Below are 3,584 nucleotides of genomic sequence, written 5' to 3' on the forward strand. Positions count from 1 at the left end.
TGTCCCAAGTCATAGAGACCCAGCTCTCTGCCCTGCCTAGCGTTGGGGCGCCAGGAATGGCGTTGGGGCACCATTTGCAGACCATAATTTTTTCTGGTTTCCTTCCTTGCGACTTCCCCTGAAAACTAAGATTCCAAACCAATCCCAAACATCACCCAAACATCAAATTCAACCACTAAACTTCATTCATACCTCAACCTCATCAAAACCCAAGCAAACTTCTCCAAAAACCTCATTGAATTCTCAACCTATCAATTCATAATTCTCAGCTGAAAACTAAATGAAAAACAAAGTATAACCATAATTCATGGCTGAATTCATACCCCAAGCTTGAATTGAGTCCTCCTCAATGGTTGAACTAAGGTTCTAAGATCCAAACCTTGGTTCCCACACTTGAATCCTCAAACTTGGCTTCAAAATTCAAAAGGAAGAATGAGAGAAGGAGGTGATCGAGAGGGAGGAAAACCAGTCTCTGATCTTGCTCCTAAAGTTTCTACAGCCTTCTAGTTCTATATATATCCTTAGATCAAAAGACCATAATACCCGAAGGTTTAAATAAAGTCCTTTATAGTCTAGCAAGGGCAAAATCGCCATTTCTCCTCTAATCACGTTAATCATAATTAACAATCTCCAATTCCTGTTAATCTCAATATTATCAAATACCAATAAATCATACCCCATTACCCTTTAATTCCCAGCAATGTTTTAATCCTCAAATAACCCCGAGACTCACCCCGAGCCTCGAAATTAACCCCGTTATGACTAGACCGATAACTTGCATTCCATGATCGTCTCATGCCGAATGGCTTGAACAAATCCACATATAATGTGGTATTATCTATAATTCACCCACATGCATGAAAATACACAATCACGCCCTCAATGGGCCAAATTACCAAAATTCCCTTATAATAAAATGTGGACCCATATGCATGCATTTATCATCATATAATAATATAATTCACATAAACATGCATATAATCATTTAATAACATAATAAATCAATTATGGCCCTCCCGTCCTCCTAATCAAGTACCGAAACCTTATTAGGAAATTTGGGGCATTACAACTATCCCCTCTTTACAGAAATTTCATCCTCGAAATTTTTCTGAACTGTCCAAAATATAAATTACGCACAACTGATTCTAGTTTCCCAGGTCGTTCCCTCGACTTCACTATTTCTTTAACATACCTTAACCCAAGGTATAACTTTGTTCCTCAGAAGCTTATTTTTTCTGTCTCATATCTGGACTGGCTACTCTTTACAAGATAACTTAGCCTCAATCCCCATATTCTCATAACTTAACTCATGAGTTTCCTTCCAACTCATGTTCTCAACATGGAAATACATAATACACTGTATACAACTGACAGTGCCAAAGACAAGGTCAATCCAAAGTCAACATGACCAGTCCTATCCAGGACTCACACTGTCAAAATAATCTAGGGCTCAACTTTCCCTTATCTCCTCACCCCTTTCCATGGTGATACTTGAAAGAAGATTCAATCTTCTACTTCGAACTCCATGTTCCTACTTTTCAATTCAGTAAAACTTTTCCATTTACTCTGAGAAGTGAGTATCCAAGCTCTAACCTCTAATAATCTCAATGGTCCCCTAAACTACCTCAGGATCCAAACTCAACACCTCACCCATCTCATTCCAATGAACTGGTGCTAAACATTCTTAAACATACCTCAGCTCATAAGGTACCTTTTCGATACTATATAACTTTCTCTTTCTCTCTCTTTCTGATTTACCATCAGTCTGAGAATAATAAAGTCTACTGAATTCCATATATATACTCATTGCCTTCCTTAACCCTTCCATAACCTGGAAGTAACAATAGAGTCTTCATCTGATAAGATAGACCTTGAATTTCATGAAGGAGCACTACCTCTTTCACATAGAGATCTGAATACTGATCAGTTGTGTTACTTGCTCTTACTGATAGGAATGAACTCACTTGGAATACTGGTCCATGATGACCCAATGCCAACTCATATTGACCCACTGACCTGGGCAAACCCACCGCGAAACCCATCGCGGTGCTTTCTTATTTCCATTATAAAATACTCAAAGGTTACAATGGCCTTATTGGTTTCTGATACTCTGTCTTGACCTGCTAACAGGTTAAAAACTTTACCATGTATTCCATTATGTCCCTCTCCATCCCAGACCATCACCATTAAGCTTTCAAACTCTACTACACTGTCATGATGCCTGAATGAAGAGAATAAAAGAGGATAATATGAGATTCATCCAGAATCTCCCAATAAATCTCAGTGTCCATCAGATCCCAAATTTGATCCTTATACCTCAATAAATTCATACGTGACATTGCCTAACCCTTAGCTAATCCAGCTAAGGCACTACTCTCAATTTTTCCATCTGCGGATCACTTAAATGTCTTTCCTTTTGATCTTCTCTGAGATAGTAATCTCAAGCATAAAGCTAGCCACCTGGCCCACCAGAAACTCTACTCTAGTTCTGGTCAGATCCTTTAACTAACATGTTGCATAAGCAATCCTTTTCCCTTTCACTGAGGTTTCATAGCCATCTACTAATTGATTCTAATCTGCAAGAAGACTTAGAACTCTTTCCCAAGGCACATATAATATCCTGCCCATCCAAGGAAACTCCTGCCTACCGAGGCGTTCCTTGACCTTGGAAAATCTCCGCAAGAAATACATCACAGTACCTTCGTCCAAGATGATCACAAATCCCATTCAAATAATCCTTTGAATACTCTGTCCATCTAATTCATCAAGACAACTCAACGTTATTTACCCTCTCAAATCATAACTCAACACTCCCAATGTCCTTACCTAATACAAACAATCTTCTGTTTAACCTTCTCCCTGATCTCTAACTGTAACTAACCAGGTCCAAAATCCACCGTAGAGAATACCATCTTACTCAATAATTGAATCCCTTCGGTCTTATAACTTTACTGAAGCCGTTCAAAATAGTGCCCTAGATCTGATTCCATCCCTGGCACTAATCCATTCACCATTCTATCTCTTCACATAAAGGAATACCCTGACAAGTCTCCTGGAAACCCATCTAGAAACTCACAGACTAATCTAGTCTGTCCTGATCCCACTGGCATAATCTAAGTGGTATCCATCACACTAGCTAAGAGTTCCATGCATCTCCCTGCAATAAAACTCTAGCTCTCAATACAGATGTCATAAGCATACAGAACCATGCACAGTGCCAACTATCACAAGGCTTCCCACTCTCAAGCCCAGGAGTTACTATCCTTTCCTTACCATTTAGCATTGCCCCATACTTACTTAACCAATCCATATCCTGAATCATATTAAAGCCAGTCATAACCAACTTTATCCAAATCACTGATGAGTCCTTTTTACCATAATCCAACTCATCTCTTAAATCACCAATACATTATCACATTCCCCTCACAACATAACCATGTGATCTGCATATCATCTTATGCTTCTCTAGATGCAACAAGCAAAGAACAACATGGCACTAAGCTAGTCAGCACAATACAAAATCAAAATTAAAAAGCTGACCTGCCACCCCTAAGGAACTAGTCTCAGTCTCAGTCTCTGACTGC

The sequence above is a fragment of the Humulus lupulus genome, chromosome 6, assembly GCF_963169125.1.
Source record: "Humulus lupulus chromosome 6, drHumLupu1.1, whole genome shotgun sequence".
NCBI classification, from domain to species: domain Eukaryota; kingdom Viridiplantae; phylum Streptophyta; class Magnoliopsida; order Rosales; family Cannabaceae; genus Humulus; species Humulus lupulus.